The sequence below is a fragment of the Heterodontus francisci genome, chromosome 18 (assembly GCF_036365525.1).
Source record: "Heterodontus francisci isolate sHetFra1 chromosome 18, sHetFra1.hap1, whole genome shotgun sequence".
Lineage (NCBI taxonomy): Eukaryota > Metazoa > Chordata > Chondrichthyes > Heterodontiformes > Heterodontidae > Heterodontus > Heterodontus francisci.
Window position 1 is genome coordinate 17,656,464 of NC_090388.1, and position 25,783 is coordinate 17,682,246.

The 25,783-nt window shown below is 44.6% G+C and overlaps 1 long non-coding RNA gene across 1 annotated transcript in view; it reads right to left on the reverse strand.

The window, feature by feature from the left end:
- Positions 1-25,783, reverse strand: part of LOC137379803 (uncharacterized) — a 168,741-nt gene that overhangs the window by 127,670 nt on the left and 15,288 nt on the right. Inside the window, exon 2 of the long non-coding RNA XR_010976917.1 lies at positions 7,395-7,502. This is a non-coding gene — a long non-coding RNA (uncharacterized lncRNA). The remainder of the gene's footprint in view (positions 1-7,394; positions 7,503-25,783) is intronic.

The following is a 25,783-nucleotide window of genomic DNA, read 5'->3' on the forward strand; positions in this document are numbered from 1 at the left end:
CTGCTTATTCAACAGTCCTTGCCCAATGCCGTACTCATAAATCATATAGTTGATTGTAAAATCAAACTCTTTCCTAAGACATACAAACAATAAACACTCTTTTGGTTCTTTCAGTAAAGAGAAGAGAATTGTGTGGCACTACACAGGCATTTATCACTTTAATCCATCTCTGCTTATATCTAGCTGTTCAGGCAGTTGGCTAGCTCTCGGACTGTCATGTGTAACCCATGCTTGAATATTGACGCACTGACTGAAACACTCAGAACACTTTAACCTTGTATTTCTGAGCAGATAAGTCAATCAATACTTACCAAAATGAAAAGCTTCATGCAGCTTCCCCAGTGATCTTACGTAACGCAGATTTTTTTCTAACAAATAGTTTGTCATTCATCCTTTATTAAATTTTCAAGAGTTTTTTTATTTGTTCATGGGATGTAGGCAGCACTGGCAAGGCCAGCATTTATTGCCCATCCCCGACTACCCTTGAGAAGGTAATGGTGCACCACCTTCTTGAACCACTGCAATCCGTGTGGTGTAGGTGCTCCCACAGAGTTGCCTGTAGGGAGTACCAAGATTTTGACCCAATGATAATGGTGATGTAGTTCCAAGTCAGGTTAATGTGTGACCTGGAGGGGGACTTGCAGGTGGTGGTATTCCCATGTGTCTGCAGTCCTTGTTCTTCTGGATGGTAGAGGTCGCAGGTTTGGAAGGTGCTGTTGAAGAAAACTTGGCGATTTGCTGAAGTGCACCTTGTAGATGGTACACACTGCTGCCACTGTGTGTCAATGGTGAAGGGAGTGAATGTTGAAGGTGGTGGATGGGGTGCCAATCAAGCAGGCTGCTTTGTCCAGGATGGTGTCAAGCTTCCTGATTGTAGTTTGAGCTGCATTCATCGAGGAAAGTGGAGTGTATTTCATCACACTCCTCACTTGTGCCTTGTAGATGGTGAAACATTTTGGGGAGTCAGGAGGTGAGTCATACGCCATAGAATTCCCAGCTTCTGTCCCGCTCTTGTAGCCATGGTATTTATATGGCTAGTCCAGTTAAGCTTCTGGTCAATGGAGACACCCAGTGGGGGATTCAGTGATGGTAATGCCATTAAATGTCAAGGGGAGATGGTTAGATTCTCTCTTATTGGAGATGCTCATTGCCTGGCACTTGTGTGGTGCAAATGTTACTTGCCACTTATCAAACCAAGCCCAAATGTTGCATCGAATTACATAATTACATAATGTTGCCCAGGTCTTGCTGCATGTGAGCAGAAATGAAAATGGAACTGAACACTGTGCAATCTTCAGCAAACATTCCCAATTTGAACCTTTTAATGGAGGGAATATCATTGATGAAGCAGCTGAAGATGGTTAAGCCTAGGAAACTGTCCTAAGAAACTCCTGCAGTGATGTCCTGGGCTGACATGATTAGCGTCTAGCAACCACAACCATCTTCCTTAGTGCTAGGTTTGACTCCAACCAGTGCAGAGTTTTCCTCCTAATCCCCATTGTCTTCAATTTTACTAGGGCTCCTTGATGCCACACTCGGTTAAATGCTACCTTGATGTCAAGGGCAGTCACTCTCACCTCACCTCTAGCATTTCGCTCTTTTGTCCATGTTTGGACCAAGGCTGTAATGAGGTCCGGAGCCGAGTGGCCCTGCTGGAACCCAAACTGAGCATCGGTGAGCAGGTTATTTGTGAGTAAGTGCCACTTGATAGTAGTGTTGACACCTTCCAACATTTTTCTGATGATTGCGAGTAGACTAATGGGGAGCTAATTGGCCGGATTGGATTTGTCCTGCTTTTTGTGGACAGGACATAGCTGGGCAATTTTCCACATTGCTGGTTAAATGCCAGTGTTGTAGCTGTACTGAAACAGCTTGGCTAGGTGCATGGCAAGTTCTGGAGCACATGTTTTCATCGCTACAGCCAGGATGTTGTTGCAGCCCATAGCCTTTGCTGTGTTCCGTTTGCTCAGCCATTTCTTAATACCATGTGAAGTGAATGAAATTGACTGAAGACTGGCTTCTGTGATGATGAGGACCTCAGGAAGGGGCCGAGATGGATCATCCACTCAGCACTTCTGGACGAAAATGGCTGCAAACACTTCAGCCTTGTCTTTTGCAGTCATGTGCTGTGCTCTGCCATAATTGAGGATAGGGATGTTTGTGGAGCCTCCTCCTCTGGTTAGTTGTTTAATTGTCCAACACCATTCACGGCTACATGTGGCAGGACTGCAGAACCTTGATTTGATCGGTTAGTTGTGAGATTGCTTAGTCCTGTCTATGCTGCTCTCTTTGTTTGGCATTCATGCAGTCCTGTGTTGTAACTTTTTCATGTTGGCATCTCATTTTTAGATATGCCTGGTGCTGTTCCTGGCATGCTCTTCTACATTCCTCATTGAACCAGGGTTGATCTCTTGGCCTGATGGTACTGGTAGAGTGATGGATATGCCAGGGCATGAGGTTACAGATTGTGGTTGAATACAATTATGCTGCTGCTGATGGCCCACAGCACCTCATGGATGCTCAGTTTGAGCTGTACATCTGGTCTAATTCTATCCCATTTAGCACTGTGGTAGTGCCATACAACACAGTGGAGAGTGTCCTCAGTGTGAAGACGGGACTTAAGTCACAACAAAAACTGTGTGGTGATCACTCCTATCAATACAGTCATGGACAGATGCATCTGCGACAGGTAGATTGGTGAAGATGAGGTCAAGAAAGTTTTTCCCTTGCGTTGGTTTTCTCACCACCTGCCGCAGGCCCAGTCTAGCAGACATGGCCTTGAGGACTCGGCCATCTCCATTAGTAGTGGTGCTATTGAGCCACTCTTGGTGCTGAGCAATGAAGCCCCCCCACCTAGTGTACATTCTGTGCTCTTGCTACCCTCAGTACTTCTTCCAAAGTAGTGTTCAACATGGAGGAGTACTGATTCATCAGTTGAAGGAGGGTGGTAGGTGGAAACCAGCAGGAGGTTTCCTTGCCCATATTTGCCCTGATGCCATTAGACTTAATAGGGTCTGGAGTCAATGCTGAGGACACACAGGACCACTCCCACCTGACTGTATACCACTGTGCTGCTACCTCTGGTGGGTCTGTCCTGCCAGTTGACAGGATATTGCTTGAGATGGTGATGGAGTAGTCTAGAACGTTAGCTGAAAGGCTAAAAAATGTTAAGATACCCACTTTTTTTGGTCAGCATTTATAAATCACTGGTTTATAAATCAGTTGGAGTATGTGTCCAATTTTGGTTACCAAGATTTAGGAAGGATGGCAAGGCCTTGGAGAGGGTATGGAGGGGATTTGTTAGAATAGTACCAGGGTTGAGGGACTTCAGATCTGTGGAAAAACTAGAGAAGCTGGGAATATTCTGCTTATAGCAGAGATGGTTAAGGGGAGACTTAATAAGGGTGTTCAAAATTACCAAACCTTTTAATGGAATTAATAAGAACAAAATGTTTTCAGTGGCAGAAGTGTCAGCACCTAGAGGACACAGGGATAAGTAATTGGCACAAAGACAACAGGTAAGATGAGGAGGGACCCCTTTGCAGTTAGTTTCAGCTGTTGCTCGGTTGGTAATAATCTCATTAGTAACTCAGAAAGTTGTGGGTTCAGTCCCACTTTGGGGGTGTAGCACAGCAATCTAGGCTGGCATTCCTGTACGGAGTTGCCTTTTGGATGAGATGTTAAATTGAAGCCCCCTCTGCTCTCTCAAGTGGACTTTTAAAAAATCCCATAGCTCTGTTTTGAAGAACAGTGGGGGGATTTCTGCCTGGTTTCCAGGTGAATATTTACCCCTGAATGGTGCAGTTGATGTAGTTTACATGGATTTCAGCAAAGCCTTTGACAAGGTCCCACATGGGAGACTTATCAAGAAAGCAAATGCACATGGGATACAAGGTAACTTGATAAGGTGGATTCAAAATTGGCTTAGCTGTAGGAGACAGAGAGTGATGACAGACGGCTGTTTTGGTGACTGGAAGCCAGTGTCCAGTGGTGTACCACAGGGATCTGTGTTGGGTCCCCTATTGTTTGTCATTTATACAAAAGACATAGATGACTATGTGGGGGGTAGGATCAGTAAGTTCGCGGATGACACAAAGATTGGCCGAGTGGTTAACAGTGAGGTGGAGTGTCTTAGGTTACAGGAAGATATAGACAGGATGGTCAAATGGGCTGAAAAGTGGCAGATGGAATTTAACGCTGAAAAGTGTGAGGGATACACTTTGGAAGGAGTAATGTGACATGGAAGTATTCAATGAATGGCCTGACACTGGGAAGTTCCGAGGAACAAAGGGATCTTGGCGTGTTTGTCCATAGATCTCTGAAGGCAGAAGGGCAGGTTAATAGGGTGGTGAAAAAGGCATATGGGACACTTGCCTTTATCAATCGAGGCATAGATTACAAAAGCAGGGAGTTGTTGGAGTTGTACAGAACTTTGGTAAGGCCACAGTTGGAGTACTGTGTGCAATTCTGGTCGCCACATTATAGGAAGGATGTGATTGCATTGGAGGGGGTGCAGAGACGATTCACCAGGATGGTGCCTGGGATGGAACATTTAAGCTATGAAGAGAGGTTGGATAGGCTTGGGTTGTTTTCGCTGGAGCAGAGAAGACTGAGGGGTGACCTGATCGAGGTGTACAAGATTATGAGGGGCATGGACAGGGTGGATAGGGAGCAGCTGTTCCCCTTAGTTGAAGGGTCAGTTACAAGGGGTCACAAGTTTAAGGTGAGGGGCGGGAGGTTTAAGGGGGACTTGAGGAAGAACTTTTTTACCCAGAGGGTGGTGACGGTCTGGAATGCCCTGCCTGGGAGGGTGGTAGATGCAGGTTGCCTCACATCCTTTAAAAAGTACCTGGATGAGCACTTTGCACGTCATAACATTCAAGGCTACGGGCCAAGTGCTGGCAAATGGGATTAGGTAGAATGGTCAGGTGTTTTAATGCATCGGGGCAGACTCGATGGGCCGAAGGGCCTCTTCTGCACTGTATTATTCTGTGATTCTGTGAATCAATATTTGCAACAAATATTTATCTGGTCATTATCTCATTGTTGTTTGTGAAAGTTTACTGTGTGCAAATTTGCTGCTGTTTTTCCTACATTACAACAGTGACGACACTTGGAAATACTTTATTGACTGTAAAGTGCTTTGGGACATCCTGAGGTCATGAAAAGTGCTATAGAAATGCAAGGTTTTCTTATTTGTTATGATCTGGAATTCAATGTCTGAAAGGTGGAAGCAGGTTCACTGGTAACCTTCAAAATGGAATTGGATATATACTTTAAAAGGAAAAAAATCTGCAAGGCTGTCAGGGAAGAACAAGGGATTAAGATTAATTGAATATCTCTTTCAAAGAACCAGCACAGACACGGTGGGCTGAATAGCCTCCTTTTGCACTGTATGATTCTATGATTGATTTAGCCCTGTAAAGTTATCAGAGTGGTGGGAACAATACGCATAATGTTCAAATAATTTGTAGAACAACAAAGATTTCCGTAACCATTCAGAATGGGTGTGAGGTTAAAAAGAGGTAAGACTTTCTTCCATGGGGAATGTGACTTCTCTAGTGCATGCCTTTAAAACAGAGTATCATATTTTTAATTACATTTTTTAGCTATTTCAAAGGACATACACCTTTATTACATACCTTTCAATTTTACGTGCCAATTTTCCAGGGCTTTGCTTTTGGCATCGAGTTTTGTGCTGCTGGCATTGTGCATTTCAGAATGGGTGTGAGGGTCTGTGCTGCTCTGATAAGAAGTGCTCCTGATTTTCCAGTGCCAAAAGAGTTTTACCTTTTGAGAGGCTCACGCAGAGTGAGCAAGAGTCTCATTATTGAATGCAAATCTATGCAAATACATGGTAATAAGGGCCACACACTGTTTCGGGAGTTTGGAGAGTTTCTCTCTCACCTCATGGTTCCTCTTTCCATATAAAACAGGCCCACACAGATTTGACACTCTATCCATTGAGAATTGACGTAGTAAAGACGCCTTGGACTTCTATACTGCTTTTCTTTTTTTCCTGTGGTAGTTCCTGCTGCTGATTCAGGTTATGTCTTTGAACTGCAATACAACTGTTTTCTGCACGACAGCTTTTGTTGCCAGATGTGATTTAACTTGCAGCAGTTAAATAGTTCAGCGTGAGAATTCCTTTGGGGATTTCACTAGCACTGCCAGATTTGGATAAGGAGTTTGTGAAGCACAAATGACAAGTGCAGAGTTATGCCCTGACCAACTTTTGGCCCAGGACCTGCCTATGTAGACTTAGGCACAACTACCTGGGCATGTCAGAGAGACTAGTAGTCACTGTCTATGCTGCATTGAGGAAGAAATTACCAACATACACAGTCTCCTTGAGCCAGAGCTGCAGACATCCTCTACAAAGGGATGGCTTTGCCTTCGGCTAAGGAAGTCAGTACAGTGCTAAATTTCTTTGTCATGGCATCCTTTCAACCCGCTATTTTGTCAGAATCAACCATCTTCCATATACCAATGCATCAAAGAAGAGTCAGAAACCTGCCAGGTTTGCCAGGGGAAAAGCCGCTTCCCATAGAAAGCAGGACAAAAGACAATGTTACTTTTACGTTTTGGATGAGATTCCTGTAAATGAAGAGCACCATAGATGGTGCACAGTTGGACATCAAACCCTTCCCTTCAACCCCCATGACCTGGATGACAGGCGTGGGTTCTGTTCTGTTAATGGACTGGTGATAGCTGACCACTGGAATCATATCATAAAAGAGAATGCTCAATGGTGATGCCACCATTATTGTCACCATTATTTGAAGCAATGGAGAGTTTGGAGGGATGGCTCCTCATGAACCGTGGAAACTTAATTGACAGCACTCTTTGAGAAACTACCAAAAACTAAAAAAAAATGATACATTGGAGCTCAGGCACACAAGCAGAGATGGATTAAAGGTAAAAATGGTTTTGTTCTATCATGTAGCATATCTTTTTATTGAAAGATTCATGTTTGCTTGCTTGACGTCATTTTGTTCTTAGTCAAGAGTGTTTATTTTAACAATAAACTATGGAATGCAATACCTGATCTCGCTCTAACACACATCTCATTATAAAGGAATAAAGCAAAGCTGTGTTCTAATGGATGTGGGTGGACTTTATACAGTTTGACTAATAACGTCAGTACCAGCAGATTACATATTATAAATCGGCAATGATTTATGTCAATAACTGAAATATGGTGATACCTAATATATTTTTGATCACCTTGTAATCAGTGAAAGTTTTGTAATTTTTTTCACAATGTTTATGAGGCACACTGTAAACAGAAAATAAACCTTGTCCATGAGGCACACTTGGCTTTTAATGTACAGTTGAGCAAAATTATTTCCATTGCAGATCGTATTAGACATAGCCGATGCTCCTAACTTTACCTCATTGCTTTTCTCTTTGTAAGTGGGTGTCATTGGAAGCTTCGTTTGTTTTTGCTGTCAATACCACTCTCTACTGAATGCTTAGCTGTCCATTTGAAAGGTAAACAGCTGTGGATAGAAGATGGATAGTATCCTGTTATTTTCAGCAACAATAAGAGCAACTTAATTACTATTAGGGGAGCTTAATTGTGACTTTGCATTCACTCTAGAGGGAACTCCCATTTATAAAGTGCCTTTGCACTAAATCGGACAGCATTTTCCAAGGCGACGGCACAGGTGTGACGGGCCAAATGGCCTCCTTCTTTAATGTCAAATTCTCTGATTCACAAACTCATGACATCTTAAAGTGTTTCACAGCTAATAGCTGCTGTTTAATAAGGATATTCGTATTTTGAAACCATTCAGCTCTTTTAATAAAAATAGAATACTGTGCTTTAAAGGCATATACCAGAGAAGTCACACTCTATGGAGAAGAGCCTTACCTCTTTGCTATATATCCTCATAGCTATTGTAAATGGTGATGAAAATCTTTGTGGTTCTACAAAGTATGTGAACATTATGCATACTGCCCCCACTACTTCATATTTTTAAAATAATTTTACAGGATTAAATAAGTCATAGAGTCATACAGCACAGAAGGAGGCTATTCATCCCATCATGTCTGTGCCTGCTCTTTGAAACAACTATCCAATTAGTTCCACGCCCTCGCTCTTCCCTCAAACATGTGACGTGTGTCACTATTGTAATGTAGGAAAACACAGCAGCAATGAGCTAAGTGACCAGATAAACTCCTTGAATGATGTTAGTTGAGGCATATGTATTGGCTAGGACAACGCTCCCACACTCCTGAGATAGTGCCTTGGGATCTTTTATATCCACCTGAAAGGGCAAGCAAGGCCTTAGTTAAAAATTTCATTCAAGAGGAAGATGCTCAAAAAAAATCAGCCTTCCCACAGTACTGTGCTGGTGTTAACCAAAGTTATATACTTCCAGCAAGGGCCTTGAATCCAAGACCACCTGATGCTCTTTAAACATATTCTCTCATTGATGAATAATTGTTCCTGTTTGCGGGCTGCAGAGAAAATCTATGTCTTGCTCCTGAATTCAGCACAGTTCAAAGTCCCTAAGACCATTTTCGCAAGTGAACATCAGCCTTGGTTCACAACAACACTGAATCCTTATGCACTATTTCTTGCCTATAGGAAGGCTCCAGGGTTGACACAAAGGGATACAAATTTGTCTTGTCCGGTACTGCAAAATGAGTAGTAGCAAATCGGCAGTGTACTTTGCACTCTGCTGAATTTTCTTACCCAATGAGGAAAATAGACAAGAAAATAGGGTGGAGTCCACTTTGAGTTATCAACAACAACAATAACTTGTATTTATATGGTACTTTTGACATCATAATACAGCCAAGGTGCTTCAAGTTATCAAACAAAATTTGACACCCAGCCACATAAGGAGATATTAGAGCCTTGGTCCTTGGTCAAGAGGTAGGTTTTAAGGAGTGTCATAAAGGAGGAAACAGAGATCGAGAGGCAAAGAGGTTTAGGGAGGGATTCCAGAGCTGAGGTCCTCAGCAGTTGAAGGCACAGCCACCAATGATGGAGCGATCAAATTTTGGGGGTGTTCAAGAGGCCAGAATTGGAGGAGCGCAGATATCTCAGAGGGTTGTTGGGCTGGAGGAGGTTACAGAGATAAGGAGGGGCGAGGCCATGGAGGGACTTGAAAACAAGGATGAAAATTTTAAAATCAAGACATTGCTTAACCAAGATGAATTTATACTCCAAATTCTCTAAGCCATTTGTGAGATATTGCCTTAAATACAGCTGCCTCCAACTGTTTCCTATTGTTATCCTAGCTGAAACAAAGAATGTCAGATTTTATATACTTCCATTCAGTTTCTTTGGATAAGTTTAGTTTAGAGATACAGCACTGAAACAGGCCCTTCGGCCCACCGAGTCTGTGCCGACCATCAACCACCCATTTATACTAATCCTACACTAATGCCGTATTCCTACCACATCCCCACCTGTCCCTATATTTCCCTACCACCTACCTATACTAGGGGAAATTTATAATGGCCAATTAACCTACCAACCTGCAAGTCTTTTTGGCTGTGGGAGGAAACCGGAGCACCCGGAGAAAACCCACGCAGACACAGGGAGAACTTGCAAACTCCACACAGGCAGTACCCAGAATTGAACCCGGGTCGCTGGAGCTGTGAGGCTGCGGTGCTAACCACTGCGCCACTGTGCCGCCCATAATAGATAAGAATAATAAATTTTATGCAAAAGAGTACAAATTATGAAAGTTACAATGTAAGTCCAGTTTAATAGTTCGATTAAAAGATTTTTCTTATAAATTATGTCCAGCTACTTAACAAAAACTAAAATTAAGCATAAGTGATGTTAGAAATAACAATGAATTGATACAGTGCTAACTGTTACAGGCACTTTAAATTATCAATGACACAAGAATGGCCAATGTGACTTATTTTCAGGTTAGTGCAGTCTCTCCAGCATCAATAGATGGGATTGGCCAGTGCCCGACCCTGTGAAAATGTCAACGGTGCCATAGATCACAAACATCACATTGGTAAGTGCAGGTGAGTATGGCCATTTGGCCAATCAAGCTCTGCCTTGTGAAGAAACATGTGGTACCACCACCACAGTATCCAACTGGCTCTTGAAATAGTTTCAGGGCTTTAGCCAGCACCGGAAGACCATTCCAAGTATGAATCACTTTGCCCGAAGCAGTGCTTAAATTATGTTTTATCAGTCTGTAGAGAGGATTTTAAACTGAATAGTGGGGGCAAGGGATCAAATTTGGGAAGATATGGTAAATCAAGGAGTAGAGACAAGGCAAGAGAGAAAGGTATTAATATGGGAAATGATAGACTGTGACAGGAAGGGACAGAGCATACAAATCTAAGAGTAAATCAACAGATAAGGCTCGAGGTTACAAAAATAATAAAAGGACAAAACTAAAGGCTCTGGATCTGAATGCACGTAGTATTCAAAACAAAACAGATGAACTGACAGCTCAGTTAGAAATAAATTAATACGATCTGATAGCCATTACAGAGATATGGCTGCAGGACGACATAGATTGGGACCTGAATATTGAAGGGTACATAGCATTTAGGAAGAACAGGAAGCTAGGAAAATGTGGAGGGGTAGCTCTGTTAATTAATGATGGTATTAGCGCAATAAAGAGGGATGACCTAAATTCAGAAGACCAGAACATAGAAACAGTTAGGGTAGAGATGAGGAATCATAAAGGCAAGAAGTCACTTATGGGAGTTGTGTACAGGCCATCTAGCACTAACCACACTGCAGGATGGGGTATAAGGGAAGAAATAATGGCAGCTTTTCAGAAAGGTACAGCAATAATTATGGGGGATTTTAACCTACATATAGACTGGAAAGATCAATTGGGCAGAGGTAACCTAGATGAGGAGTACATGGAATGTTCTTGGGATAATTTTTTGGAACAATATGTTCTCGAGCCAACCAGAGAGCAGGCTATACTAGACCTGGTATTGTGCAACGAGATAGGATTCATTAATGACCTCATGTTTAAGGCGCCCCTAGGTAGCAGCAATCATGATATGATTGAATTTTATATTCAGTTTGAGGGAGAGAAGGGCGGCACAGTGGCGGAGTGGTTAGCACCGCAGCCTCACAGCTCCAGGGACCCGGGTTCGATTCTGGGTACTGCCTGTGCGAAGTTTGTAAGTTCTCCCTGTGACCGCATGGGTTTTCATCGGGTGCTCCGGTTTCCTCTCACAGCCGAAGACTTGCAGGTTGATTTGTAAATTGCCCCTAGTGTAGGTAGGTGGTAGGGAATATGGGATTACTGTAGGGTTAGTATAAATGGGTGGTTGTTGGTCGGCACAGACTTGAAGGGCCTGTTTCAGTGCTGTATCTCTAAATAAAAAATAGAAGAGTGAGTCCAAGACTAGTATTTTAAACTTAAATAAGGGCAATTATGAGGCTATGAAAGCAGAGCTAGCTAAAGTGAACTGGCAAATCAGGTTAAGGGATAGGTGAATAGAGATGTAGTGGCAGACATTTAAGGGGATATTTCAGAATACACAGAATAGATACATTTCGAGAAAGAAAAATTTGAAGGGTGGGACCCGCCATCCATGGTTAACTAAAACAAACTTAAAGAAAAAGCCTATAATTGCGCAAAGATGGGAGGCAGGTCAGAAGATTGGACAGAATATAAAAAACAGCAACAAATGACTAAAAGATTGATAAGGAAGGTAAAATTAGAGTACAAAAGAAAGCTAGCTAGAAATATAAAGACAGATGTAAAGAGTTTCAATAGATAACTAGAAAAGTTAACAAAGTGAGCGTTGGTCCGATAGAAAATGAGTCGGGGGAATTAATAATGGATAATAAGGAGCTGGCAGATGATTTCAACAGATATTTTTCATCGGTCTTCACTATTGAGGATACAAATAACATCCCAGTATTAGCTGTAAGTCAGGAAATGGAAGGGAGGGAGGAACTCAAGAAAATTACAATCACCAGAGAAGTGGTACTGAACAAATTGTTGAAGCTGCAGGCTGACAAGTCCCTGGGTCCTGATGGACTTTATCCTAGGGTGTTAAAGGAAGTGGCTAGTGAGATAGTTGATGCATTAGTTTTAATTTTCCAAAATTCCCTAGATTCGGGGATTGTTAGAAAGGAAAATAGCGAATGCAACTCCTTTATTCAAAAAGGGAGGGAGACAGAAAGCAGGAAACTACAGGCCAGTTAGCTTAACATCTGTCTTAGGGAAAATATTAAAAGCTATTATTAAAGACGTTATAGCAGGGTATTTAGAAAAATTCAAGTTAATCAGGCAGAGTCAACATGGTTTTGTGAAAGGGAAATCATGTTTAATCATTTATTGCAGTGCTTTGAGGGAGTTACATGTGCTGTGGATAAAGGGGAACCGGTTGATGTATAGTACTTAGATTTCCAGAAGGCATTTGATAAGGTGCCACATCAAAGGTTATTGCAGAAAATAAATGCTCATGGTGTAGGAGGTAACATATTGGCATGGATAGAAGATTGGCTAGCTAACAGGAAACAGAGAGTAGGCATAAATAGATCATTTTCTGGTTGGTAAGTTGTAATGAATGGTGTCACAGAGATCTGTGCTGGGGCCTCAACTTCTTACAATTTATATAAGTGACTTAGATGAAGTTCTGGTTGCTACATTTGCTGATGACACAAAGATAGGTAGGAAAGTAACTTGTGAAGAGGACATAAGGGGGCTACAAAGGGATGTAGATAGGTTAAGTGAGTGGGCAAAGACCTGGCAAATGGAGTATAATGTGGGAAAGTGGGAAATTGTCCATTTTGGCAGGAAGAATAAAAAAAGAAGCATATTATCTAAATGGTGAGAGATTGGAGAGCTCTGAGATGCAGGGGATCTGGGTGTCCTAGTGCATGAATCACAAAAGGTTTTTTTGTTTTTTTTCTTTCATTGATCTCACCAAAGCCTTTGACCTCGTCAGCAGACGTGGTCTCTTCAGACTACTAGAAAAGATCGGATGTCCACCAAAGCTACTAAGTATCATCACCTCATTCCATGACAATATGAAAGGCACAATTCAACATGGTGGCTCCTCATCAGAGCCCTTTCCTATCCTGAGTGGTGTGAAACAGGGCTGTGTTCTCGCACCCACACTTTTTGGGATTTTCTTCTCCCTGCTGCTTTCACATGCGTTCAAATCCTCTGAAGAAGGAATTTTCCTCCACACAAGATCAGGGGGCAGGTTGTTCAACCTTGCCCGTCTAAGAGCGAAGTCCAAAGTACGGAAAGTCCTCATCAGAGAACTCCTCTTTGCTGACGATGCTGCTTTAACATCTCACACTGAAGAATGCCTGCAGAGTCTCATCGACAGGTTTGCGTCTGCCTGCAATGAATTTGGCCTAACCATCAGCCTCAAGAAAACGAACATCATGGGGCAGGATGTCAGAAATGCTCCATCCATCAATATTGGCGACCACGCTCTGGAAGTGGTTCAAGAGTTCACCTACCTAGGCTCAACTATCACCAGTAACCTGTCTCTAGATGCAGAAATCAACAAGCGCATGGGTAAGGCTTCCACTGCTATGTTCAGACTGGCCAAGAGAGTGTGGGAAAATGGCGCACTGACACGGAACACAAAAGTCCGAGTGTATCAGGCCTGTGTCCTCAGTACCTTGCTCTACGGCAGCGAGGCCTGGACAACGTATGCCAGCCAAGAGCGACGTCTCAATTCATTCCATCTTCGCTGCCTTCGGAGAATACTTGGCATCAGGTGGCAGGACTATATCTCCAACACAGAAGTCCTTGAAGCGGCCAACATCCCCAGCTTATACACACTACTGAGTCAGCGGCGCTTGAGATGGCTTGGCCATGTGAGCCGCATGGAAGATGGCAGGATCCCCAAAGACACATTGTACAACGAGCTCGCCACTGGTATCAGACCCACCGGCCGTCCATGTCTCCGTTATAAAGACGTCTGCAAACGCGACATGAAATCGTGTGACATTGATCACAAGTCGTGGGAGTCAGTTGCCAGCATTCGCCAGAGCTGGCGGGCAGCCATAAAGACAGGGCTAAATTGTGGCGAGTCGAAGAGACTTAGTAGTTGGCAGGAAAAAAGACAGAGGCGCAAGGGGAGAGCCAACTGTGCAACAGCCCCAACAAACAAATTTCTCTGCAGCACCTGTGGAAGAGCCTGTCACTCCAGAATTGGTCTTTATAGCCACTCCAGGCGCTGCTTCACAAACCACTGACCACCTCCAGGCGCGTATCCATTGTCTCTCGAGATAAGGAGGCCCAAAAGAAAAAGAAAGAAAGAAAGAAGTGCATGAATCACAAAAGGTTAGTATGCATATACAGCATGTAATTAGGAAAGCTAATAGAATGTTGTCGTTTATTGCGAGTGGAATGGAATACAAAAGTAGGGAGGTTATGCTTCAGCTGTACTGGGCATTGGTGAGACCATATCTGGAGTACTGTATACAGTACTCGTCTTCTTATTTAAGGAAGGATGTAAATGCATTGGAGGCAGTACAGAGAAGGTTTACTAGACTAATACCTGGAATGGACGGGCTGTCTTATGAGGAAAGATTGGACAGGCTAGGCTTGTATTCGTTGGAATTTAGAAGAGTAAGAGGCGACTTGATTGCAACATATAAGATCCTGAGGGGTCTTGACAGGGTGGATGTGGAAAGGACGTTTCCTCTTGTGGGAGATTCTAGAACTAGGGGTCACTGTTTAAAAATAAGGGGTCACCCACTTAAGACAGAGATGAGGAAACATTTTTTCTCTCAGATGGTCATGAGTCTTTGGAATTCTCTTCCTCAAAATGCGGAGGAAGCAGAGTATTTAAATATTTTTAAGGCAGAGGTAGATAGATTCTTGATAAGCAAGGGGGAGGAAGGTTATCAGGGGTAGGTGGAAATGTGGAGTAATTAGTTCAGCCATGAGCTTATTGAATGGCAGAGCAGACTCGAAGGGCCGAGTGGCCCACTCCTGTTCCTGATTCGTATGTTTGTATGTTCGTATCTATGACCCAATGTCGAACAGTTGCAGTTTAACATGAATTAGTGCTCCAGAATAACCTTATGCATTATATTTAGTATCTTATATACCACTATAAGGCACTACCACCCCATCCCCTGTCCAACATCAGTCTTCTTTCAAACGTAAAGAGTCCAGGTTTTCTGCTTCTTGCTCTCGCCCCGAACTGGAAAACTTCATCAACTTTGCTTCCAATTTCCACCCTTCTTTCACCTTTACATGGTTTATTTCCGACACTTCCCTTCCCTTCCTGTCTCCATCTCTGGGGATAAGCTGTCTACTAATATTCATTATAAGCCCATCGACTCCCACGGCTCTCTTGACTACACCTCCTCACACCCTGTTTCATATAAGGACTCCATTCCATTCTCCCAGTTTCTCTGTCTCCGACGCATCTGTTCTGATGATGCAACCTTCCACAACAGTGTTTCTGACATAAAAACAAGAAATGCTGGAACCACTCAGCAGGTCTGGCAGCATCTGTGAAAAGAGAAGCAGAGTTAACGTTTCGGGTCAGTGACCCTTCTGACATGCCTTTCTTTTTCCTCAACCGAGGATTCCCCCCCCACTATGGTTGACAGGGCCTTCAACCGTGTCCGACCCATTTCCCACACTTCTGCCCTTACCCCTTCCCCTCCCTCCCAGAACCGCGACAGGGTTCCCCTTGTCCTCACTTTCCATCCCACCATCCTCCACATCCAAAGGATCATCTTCCGCCATTTTCCCCACCTCCAGCGTGATGCCACCACTAAACACATCTTCCCTTCCCCTCCCCTTTCAGCATTCTGAAGGGAGAGTTCCCTCCATGACACACTGGTCCACTCTTCCATCACCCCCGACATCTCGTCCCCTTCCCACGGCACCTTCCTATACAGAAGGTGTAATACTTGCCCTTTTATCTCCTCTCTCCTCACCATCCAAGGCCTTAAACACTCCTTCCAGGTGAAGCAGTGATTTACTTGTACTTCCTTCAATTTAGTATACTGTATTTGCTGCTTACAATGTGGTCGCCTCCATGTTGGGGAGACCAAATGCAGATTGGGTGACTGCTTTGCAGAACACCTCACTCAGTCCTAAAGCATGACGCTGATGTTTCCAGTCGCGAAACATTTCAACACTCATTCCCCCTGCTCTCATGCCATCATTTCCTTGGCCTGCTGCAGTGTTCCAGTGAACATCAACGCAAGCTCAAGGAGCAGCACCTGATCTTTCGATTGGGCACTCTACAGCCTTGGAGACTGAACATTGATTTCAATAACTTCAGAGCATGGCTGGCCTTTTTTAAAAATGTTATTTTATTTTTTAACCATGTGCCTGTTTTTCATGTAGACACAGTTGCTCATTATTTTGCGATAACACTCTCTCTGGACTAATGCTTTGTCTTTCACCACAAGCATTAACACAGTCTTTGCCCTTGTCCCCGGACAGCTTTGTTATTTAATCTCTCCTGCCCGATCACACACCTCCCCTTTTGTTCTCTTCCCCACTATCCCCTCCATCCCTGACCCCCTTCACTTGCTTAAAACCTAATTCCTTTCTACCCTTTGCCAGTTCTGATGAAGGATCACTGACCTGAAATGTTAACTCTGCTTCTCTCTCCACTGATGCTGCCTGACCTGCTGAGTATTTCCAGCACTTTCTGTTTTTATTCCAGGTTTTCTAACTTGTGTCAATCCACTAACACGTGGATCAGCCTCATGCACCTTCTCTGCACGTGTTCCAAAGTTATAACTTCTCTCAGGTTGGCACAGATTCTCATGGTCCGACATAAAATAATTGGTTTGTTTGAACAGCAATACATCCTGAAGATATAACTCACTGGAGTCCAAACAAACTGGAGGAGGAATAACTCATGTCTAAACAGTAACTATTCAAACCAAACAATAGGGAGAAAGATATTTATGAAATGCAAATGTAAATATCATACAAAAGTGTTCTGCACCTTTTACTGAAAGGTATCAACTAGAAGTGGAGCTAAATCTGAGCAACAGGAAACATTACAGGCTGCAGAGAGATGCATTGTGGGCGATTCAGTAAATTGTCCAAAATTAGGAGTCAAGAAGTAAGTCAGGGTGTGCAATAGCCAGTCCGATGAAAGTTTTGAAAGGTCGGTTTTAGGACAATGGCAGAATTAGAGCTCAGCATTGAATGTAGTTACTGAATTAATAAGATTATTGACAGAACAGAGAGAGCTGTTGTAAAATAGAATATATTAATTTGTGAGAAATTTAACAAGGTTATAGAGACCATGTTATGTCCAGGTGAGAAGGGGTCCAGGGGTTCCCTCTCAGCCTTTGCCTGGTTTAACTATAACAGGGTTTAATTTGAAAACACAGTGTTTTTAGCTCCCCCTTTGTGAAACCTTGTTCACTGCTCCAATTGTAAGGCAAAGAAATCAAACAGATTTCCTTAGATTTAAACAAGAAAGGAAGAAGTTTATTGATCTTAAACTCTAATCCGAGTTAATGACTACGAATTTGCGACGTGACCACGCTAGCGATAAACACACACGCAGATAGAGACAGAAAAAGTAGAAGTAATAAAGGGAAAAAGTTTGAGGTAATATCTGGTAGTTACGGTCCTTTAAATTCAATGTGGAGTCTTTGGTTGCCAGTAAGACTTACAATTTGTTGGGGCCCAGTTCATACTTCAAATTGTTCCGATATAGGAGTCTTTTCTCCTTGAGGTTTGCGTGTGTTCTGTGGGTCCAGTGGCTTGGGGAGAAAGCAAGCGAGAAGACAGCCAGATGAGAGGCTTGCTTGTTTCAGCTTCAGTTGCACACTGCCTTCCGAATTCAAACTGTCCTGTGGCCAGTTCAAAAAACCTGGACCAGCCAGTTAGCCATGTGACCAAAATAAATACAAGAAATGCTGGAAATACTCAGCAGGTCTGGCAGCATCTGTGGAGAGAGAAGCAGAGTTAACGTTTCAGGTCAGTGACCCTTCTTTAGAACTGGCAAATATTAGAAATGTAGAAGGTTATAAGCAAGTAAAGTGGGGGTGGGGCAAGAGATAACAAAGGAGAAGGTGTAGATAGGACAAGGTCACAGAATAGCTGACCAGGAGGTCATGGAGCAAAGATATGTTAGTGGTGTGTTGAAAGACAAAGCATTAGTGCAGAAAGGGTGTTAACGGACTGAAAATTGAACAGCCGCATGTACAAACATGAAAAAAACAGTGGGTAAGCAAACTGAACAAACTAAGATGAAGTAAAATAAAAGAAACACAAAAGAATATATATAAAAAAAAAGAAAAAGAAAAAAATAACTGAAAATAAAAGTAAAATGGGGGGCCCATCATGCTCTGAAATTATTGAACCCAATGTTCAGTCCGGCAGGCTGTAGCCTAATTGGTAAATGAGATGCTGTTCCTCGAGCTGGCGTTGATGTTCACTGGAACACTGCAGCAATCCCAGGACAGAGATGTGAGCATGAGAGCAGGGGGGAATGTTGAAATGGCAAGCAACCAGAAGCTTGGGGTCCTGCATGTGGACTGAGCGGAGGTGTTCCGCAAATCGGTCACCCAGTCTGCGTTTGATCTCCCCAATGTAGAGGAGACCACATTGTGAGCAGCGAATACAGTATACTACATTGAAAGAAGTACAAGTGAATCGCTGCTTCACCTGAAGCGAGTGTTTGGGGCCTGGGATAGTGAGGAGAGAGGAGGTAAATGGGCAGATATTACACTTCCTGCAATTGCATGGGAAGGTGCCATGGGATGGGGACGAGGTGGTGGGAGTAGACCAGGGTGTCACGGAGGAAACAATCCCTTCGGAATGCTGACAGGGGAAGGGAGGGGAAGATGTATTTGGGAGTGGCATCACGCTGGAGGTGGGGGAAATGGCGGAGGATGATCCTTTGGATATGGAGGCTGATGGGGTGGAAAGTGAGGACAAGGGGGACCCTGTCACAGTTCTGGGAGGGAGGGGGAGGGGTGAGGGTAGAGGTGCGGGAAATGGGCCGGACACAGCTGAGGGCCCTGTCAACTACAGTGGGGGGGAATCCTCGGTTGAGGAAAAAGGAAGACATATCAGAAGTGCTGTTGTGGAAGGTAGCATCATCAGGGCAGATGCGCGGAGACGGAGAAACTGGGAGAATGGAATGGAGTCCTTACAGGAGGCAGGGCGTGAAGAAGTGTAGTCGAGGTAGCTGTGAGAGTCGGTGGATTTATAATGAATATTAGTAGACAATCTATCCCCAGAGATGGAGACAGAGAAGTCGAGGAAGGGAAGGGAAGTGTCAGAGATGGACCATGTAAAGGTGAGAGAAGGGTGGAAATTAGAAGCAAAATTGATAAAGTTTTCCAGTTCCGGGCAGGAGCAAGACACGGCACCGAAACAGTCATCAATGTACCGGAAGAAGAATTGGGGGAGGGGGCCAAAGTAGGACTGTAACAAGGAATGTTTGACATATCCCACAAAAAGACAGGCATAATTAGGACCCATGCGGGTACCCATAGCAACACCTTTTACTTGAAGGAAGTGAGTGGAGTTGAAGGAGAAGTTGTTCAATGTGAGAACAAGTTCAGCCAGGCGGAGGAGGGTGGTGGTGGATGGGGACTGGTTGGCCCTCTGTTCAAAGAAGAAGCGGAGAGCCCTCAAACCGTCCTGGTGGGGGACGGAGGTGTATAGAGATTGGACGTCCATAGTGAAGAGGAGGCGGTTGGGGCCAGGAAACTGGAAATTGTCAAAATGATGTCTGGCGTCAGAAGCGTCACGGATGTAGGTGGGAAGAGACTGGACCAGGGGAGAAAAGATAGCGTCAAGATAGGAAGAAATAAGTTCAGTGGGGCAGGAGCAGGCTGACACAATGGATCTGCCAGGACAGTCCTGTTTGTGGATTTTGGGAAGGAGGTAGAAGCGGGCTGTCCGGGGTTGTGGGACTATGAGGTTAGAAGCTGTAGAGGGAAGATCTCCAGAGGAGATGAGGTCAGTGACAGTCCTGTGGACTGTAGCTTGATGTTCGGTGGTGGGGTCATGGTCCAGAGGGAGGTAGGAAGAAGTGTCACTGAGCCTCTGCAAGGTAGAGGTTGGTACGGCATACAACAACAGCACCACCCTTGTCTGCAGGTTTGATGACAATGTCGGGGTTAGACCTGAGAGAACGGAGTGCCTCAAGTTCAGAGGGTGACAGGATAGAGTGAGTGAGGGGGGCAGAGAAATTGAGATGACCAATGTCTCGCTGACAGTTTTCAGTGAAAAGATCAAGAGTGGGTAAGAGGCCAGGGGGAGGAGTCCAGGTAGAGGGAGAATGCTGGAGGTGGATGAATGGGTCTACTGATCGGGGGAAGGACTCCTGGTCAAAGAAATGAGCCCGGAGGCAGAGGGGGCGGAAGAATATCTCAACATCATGCTGAGCGCGAAATTCATTGAGGTAGGGACGTAAGGGGATAAAATTGAGATCTTTGCTCAGTACAGAACGTTCAGCGTCAGAGAGGGGAGATCAGAGGGTATAGTGAATATACGGCAAGGGGTCAGATCAGAAGGGGTGGGGTCAGAGGGAAGTGAAGGGGAAGAAGGATCCGGAGGGGCATTAGTCCCCATCAGCTGCTGGAGCTTTCGTTCCTTGACACCTGAAAGGAAGAAAAAAAGTTTTTAGTTAATGCGCCGGATGAGAAAAAGGATGAAATGAAACTGTGGAGTAAAACAGCTTTGAGATAAGGTGAGGCGGTGCTGCTGGAGAGAGAGTTTCAGTGTGTACAAGTGGCGGCGCGTAGCACTGAGTGTGGATCTCAGGTTGCGGTGAGAACAGCAGTCCGAGGAACGTTGTATTTCTCGGAGATACCTGTAATCCTGGGTGGATTCAAAACATGATGGGTGAAACTGCAGTTGGAATCCACGTGGAATACGTCGGAGCCGGAAACAGTCGCTGAGGAAGGAGATTAGGCTGTGAAAACGAGTTTTGGGAGACACTTTATCAAATACCAGGAGCGAAATAGAAAGCAATGAAGGTGAAAAAAGTAAAAGAGACAAACGAAAATTCTGTCGGAGCAAAGAGCAGAACTTCTTCAAGGTAAGCATTCCTGGAAGAGAAGTGGTATGTGACCAGCTGATTTAACCAGTCCTGGCTCTGTGGATTGTATCATCTTAGCAGGGCCTGGAATGCACTTCCTTACACCTTCAATGTCTGGTGATCAAAATCCATTTGGGGTTAATTGGAGCAGGGAATAGTCCTTTGTCTCCACAAGCAGTGTCTCTTAGTATGCAAATGTCCTTCCAGCCCAGTGTCTGGTGATCTCTAAAGAAGTCATTTCTTCACTCCAGCAACAGTTTAAAATCAATGTTCAAATGACAAAATTAATATGGCTCATTCTTGGCAAGTGGGGGTCTAACCTAACCATCTGAGAACCACACTCAAGGGACTCAGCTGAGAGAGGGAGAAATCTGGAGGCAGTACTAAAATAGTAAGACTTTCTCAGGCCAGGAGAAACTGAAAACATTAACCCAAATAGACAGGACAACTCAAGCTTGATATAAATTCAGCTCCAGGCTGTAAACCAGTGAGAGAAGGAAACAGAAGCTGCAGAGCAGGGCAACCAAAGACCCACTGAAGATAATGCCAAAGCAGAAATCAAACATAAGCTAAAACTCAGAAAGAGGCAATCGCTGAAATACAAATTAGGAATGACTCAGGAGACAGGAGATAATTCTTCAGTAAATACACAAAGAATATTAATAAATAAACAAGACACAATACAAAGTGAAATTCAAAACAAAAAATAGATGTATGGGCAAAACGGCCTCCTTCTGTGCTATAACCTTCTATAGTACCATGGAACAAATAGTACAACAATTGCATTATATAGCACCTTGAGATGGCCTTGACAACAGGCTTCGGTTTTCCTCAGCACTTAATGGGATGACATTTCTGCTCATCCAGTACTGCACCTTGGGCAAGCAGTGTGACAAATTAGAGACAGTGGAGGGGGTTAAGAGAGATGGTGGTGAGGTAGAACCGGGTGTCGTCAGTAGATGTGTGAAACCAGATGTGTTTTTGGATGATGTCGCTGAAGGGCAGCAGACAGATGAGAAATAGGAGGCGGCCAAGAATAGATCCTTGGAGGACACCAGAGATAACGGTGTGGGAGCAGAAAGAAAAGCCAATGCAGATGATTCTCTGGCTACTCCTGGATGGCTAAGAATGGAACAAGACAAATGCAGTCCCATCCAGCTGGAGGAAGGAGGAGAGGATTTGAAGAAGGATGGTGTGGTCAAAGGCTGCTGACAGGTTGAGAAGGACAAGGAGGGATGGCTTACCATGGTCCCTGTTACATAAGATGTCATTTGTGACTCTGATAAAGGGCCGTTTCAGGGGTGGAACCAGATTAGAGGGAGTCAAACATGGAATTCTGGGAAAGATGGGCACAGATTTGGGAGGTGACAACATGATTAAGAAACTTGGAGAAGAAAGGAAGGTTAGAGATAGGCTGTAGTTTTCAAGGACAGAGGGGTCATGGGTGGATTTTTTGAGCAGATGCAGATTTGAAAGGAAGAGGGATCTTACCAGAGGAGGGGGAACCGTAAACAACATTAGCTACCAGGGGAGTCTGGAAGGGAAATTAGGTAGTCAGCAGTTTAATAGATAGTCAAGGGAACAGGCAGTGATTCTTTTTTTTTAAACATTCATGGGATGGGGGCATCGCTGACCAGGCCAGCATTTATTGCCCATCCCTAATTGCCCTTGAGAAGGTGGTGGTGAGCTGCCTTTTTGAATCGTTGCAGTCCAATTGGGGTAAATACACCCACAGTGCTGTTAGGAAGGGAGTTCCAGGATTTCGACCCAGCGACAGTGAAGGAACAGCGATATAGTTCCAAGTCAGGATGGTGTGTGACTTGGAGGGGAACTTGCAGGTGGTGATGTTCCCATGCAACTGCTGCCCTTGTCCTTCCAGGTGGTAGAGGTCGTGGGTTTGGAAGGTGCTGTCTAAGGAGCCTTGGGGCATTGCTGCAGAGCATCTTGTAGATGGTACACACTGCTGCCACTGTGCATCGGTGGTGGAGGGAATGAATGTTTGTGGATGGGGTGCCAATCAAGCGGGTTGCTTTATCCTGGATGGCGTTGAGCTTCTTGAATGTTGTTGGAGCTGCACCCATCCAGGCAAGTGGAGAGTATTCCATCACACTCCTGACTTGTGCCTTGTAGATGTTGGACAGGCTTTGCGGAGTCAGGAGGTCAGTTACTTGCTGCAGGATTCCTAGCCTCTGACCTGCTCCTGTAGCCACGGTATTTATATGGCTACTCCTGTTCCGTTTCTGGTCAATGGTAATCCCTAGGATGTTGATAGTGAGGGATTCAGCGATGGTAATGCCATTGAATGTCAAGGGGAGATGGTTAGATTCTCTCTTGTTGGAGATGTTCATTGCGTGGCACTTGTGTGGCGCGAATGTTACTTGCCACTTATCAGCCCAAGCCTGGATGTTGTCCAGGTCTTACTGCATTTCTACACGGACTGCTTCAGTATCTGAGAAGTTGCGAATGATGCTGAACATTGTGCAAACTTTAGCGAACATCCCCATTTCTGGCCTTATGATTGAAGGAAGGTCATTGATGAAGCAGCTGAAGATGGTTGGGCCCAGGACACTACCCTGAGGAACTCCTGCAGTGATGTCCTCGAGCTCAGATGATTGACCTCCATCACCACAACTTTCTTCCTTTGCGCAAGGTATGACTCCAACCAGTGGAGAGTTTTCCACCTAATTCCCATTGACCTCCGTTTTGCTCAGGCTCCTTGATACCATACTCGGTCAAATGCTGCCTTGATGTCAAGGGCAGTCACTCTCACCTCACCTCTTTTGGCCATGTTGGAACCAAGGCTGTAATGAGGTCAGGAGGTGATTGGCTGTGGCGGAACCCAAACGGAGCGTCACTGAGCATCTTATTGCTAAGCAACTGCCGCTTGATGGCACTGTTGATGACACCTTCCATTACTTTACTGATGATTGAGAGTAGGCTGATGGGGCGGTAATTGGCTGGGTTGGACTTGTCCTTCTTTTTGCGTACAGGATATACCTGGGCAATTTTCAACATTGCAGGGTAGATGCCAGTGTTGTAGCTGTACTGGAGCAGCTTGGCTAGGGGCACGGCAAGTTCTGGAGCACAGGTCTTCAGTACTATTGCCGGAATATTATCAAGGTCCATAACCTTTGCAGTATCCAGTGCCTTCAGTTGTTTCTTGATATCACGTGGAGTGAATCGAATTGGCTGATATTTGGAATCTGTATATTTTTATTTAGATTTAGAGATACAGCACTGAAACAGGCCCTTCAGCCCACCGAGTCTGTGCCGACCATTAACCACCCATTTATACTAATCCTGCACTAATCCCATATTCCTACCACATCCTCACCTGTCCCTATATTCCCCTACCACCTACCTATACTAGTGGCAATTTATAATGGCCAATTCACCTATCAACCTGCAAGTCTTTTGGCTGTGGGAGGAAACCGGAGCACCCGGAGGAAACCCATGCAGACACAGGGAGAACTTGCAAACTCCACACAGGCAGTACCCAGAATTGAACCCGGGTCACTGGAGCTGTGAGGCTGTGGTGCTAACCACTGCGCCACTGTGCCGCTCCTATTGCTGGGGACTTCAGGAGGAGGCTGAGATGGATCATCAACTCGGCACTTCTGGCTGAAGATTGGTGCAAATGCTTCAGCCTTATCTTTCGCACTGATGTGCTGGGCTCCTCCATCATTGAGGATGGGGATATTTGTGGAGCCACCTCCTCCAGTTAGTTGTTTAATTGTCCACCACCATTCACGGCTGGATGTGGCAGGACTGCAGAGCTTAGATCTGATCCATTTGTTATGGGATCGCTTAGCTCTGTCTATCGCATGCTGCTTATGCAGTTTGGCATGCAAGTAGTCCTGTGTTGTAGCTTCACCTGGTTGACACCTCATTTTGAGGTATGCCTGGTACTGCTCCTAGCATGCCCTCCTGCACTCTTCATTGAACCAGGGTTGGTCTCCTGGCTTGATGGTAATGGTAGAGTGGGGGATATGCCAGGCCACGAGGCTACAGATTGTGGTTGAGTACAGTTCTGCTGCTGCTGATAGCCCACAGTGCCTCTTGGATGCCCAGTTTTGCATTGCTAGATCTGTTTGAAATCTATCCCATTTAGCATGGTTATAGTGCCACACAACACGATGGAACATATCCTCAATGTGACGATGGGACATTGTCTCCACAAGGACATAGAAACATAGAAACATAGAAAATAGGAGCAGGAGTAGGCCATTTGGCCCTTCGAACCTGCTCCGCCATTCATTATGATCATGGCTCATTATCCAACTCAATAAACTGTTCCTGCTTTCCCCCCATATCCTTTGATCCCTTTAGACCCAAGAGCTATATCTAACTCCTTTTTGAAAACAGTGCCATCAAGCAGTACTTGCTGAGCAATAACCTGCACAGTGACACTCAATTCGAGTTCTGCCCGGGCCATTCAGCTCCTGACCTCATCACAGCCTTGGTTCAAACATGGACAAAAGAGCTGAACTCAGGAGGTGAGGTGAGAGTGACTGCCCTTGACATCAAGGCAGCATTTGACCAAGGATGGCATCAAGGAGCCTGAGCAAAACTGGAGTCAGTGGGAATCCGGGGGAAAACTCTCTGCTGGTTGGAGTCATACCTAGCACAAAGGATGATGGTTGTGATTGTTGGAGGTCAATCATCTGAGCTCCAGAACATCACTGCAGGAGTTCCTCAGGGCTCAGGGTAGTGTCCTAGGCCCAACCATCTTCAGCTGCTTCATCAATATCCTTCCTTCAATCATAAGGTCAGAAGTGGGGATGTTCGCTGATGATTGCAC